The following is a 1,222-nucleotide window of genomic DNA, read 5'->3' as shown; positions in this document are numbered from 1 at the left end:
CGTTAGCAGGTTTTAGCAGGTTTTTGAATATTATTATTTTTTAATGTACATTTTCGAATTTTATTACAAATATTTTTATATCGTTAATTTTTAATGTATTACATATATGTGTTTTTCTTTTTTTAATTGTTGTTTTAAATTATTTCTTTTGACTCTTACAACGTCATTTTAACTTTTTTCGTTTATGTTTATAATAAGAGTCCTTTATCAATCTTATATTAATAATTTTATTATTTAAAATATATATTTCAAATATGTATATATGTATTTAATATTAAATATGTGGTGGGGGATACAGCGGAAAGCGGAGGCGATTCGAAAATCGGCCGAAAGTTACGTACACTTTTTGTATATTCACTTTGTACTAGCAACTTTAATTAATAATCAATTACTTTTTGTAATATATTAACAATTTAACTCGTGATAGTACTGCGATAGTTTTAAATATATGTACGTCATATCGGTCAGCGGTCGGTAGTATTTAAAATAATAATTTTATTTAATATGTATTTAAATGATGACTGCACGGTTTATCGGTGAGCCTGGCGACGTGCGACTCGCATTCGCCCTTCCATTTGATGTGTTGTTTTGATAACAATCCCCAAGGCTGCTCTAACCATCTAATATTGACACGTCAGATTTATAACAACATATTAATTTTTTTTCGTTAACGCGATTGCATATTATAAAACAAAATTATTAAGAAGTCAAAATTATTAAATAAATGAAAAACGGTAATTTTTCCTGGTAATATATTATGCGCGGTGCGGTGTTGTGAGAGGGACAGCGAAATCTAGACGGAGGCGATTCGAAAATCAACCAAATGTTGCATTGTCCCCCTCACCGCTCCGCGGGCAGTCTAAATGTCCCATGACAGTCGAATACAATTTACGTATGTCCACTTTGTATTGGCAACTTTAATAATTATAATCAGTTACTTTTCGTGGTAATATATTACAATTTAATAATTAAAACATGGTGACGGACAATGAGAGTCAATTCGTAAGTAAACAAAAAAGCGGTTATAACATAAAGATTGTAATATGAATTTCTAAAGAAAAAGAATACAATAAAACACTTAGCCGCTTTAGACACAATTAAAAATTAGAATATCGGTCAATATATAATAAAAAATAGATCCTCGCAAATTAAAAAACCCAACAAATTTAAACCTTTGAAAACTAACCGCAAAAATTTGATCCTTCCTAAATTAAAACGATTA

The sequence above is a fragment of the Cyphomyrmex costatus genome, unplaced genomic scaffold (genome assembly GCF_001594065.2).
Source record: "Cyphomyrmex costatus isolate MS0001 unplaced genomic scaffold, Ccosl1.0 scaffold96, whole genome shotgun sequence".
In the NCBI taxonomy this organism is placed as follows: Eukaryota; Metazoa; Arthropoda; class Insecta; order Hymenoptera; family Formicidae; genus Cyphomyrmex; species Cyphomyrmex costatus.
This window is presented reverse-complemented; position numbering follows the sequence as displayed.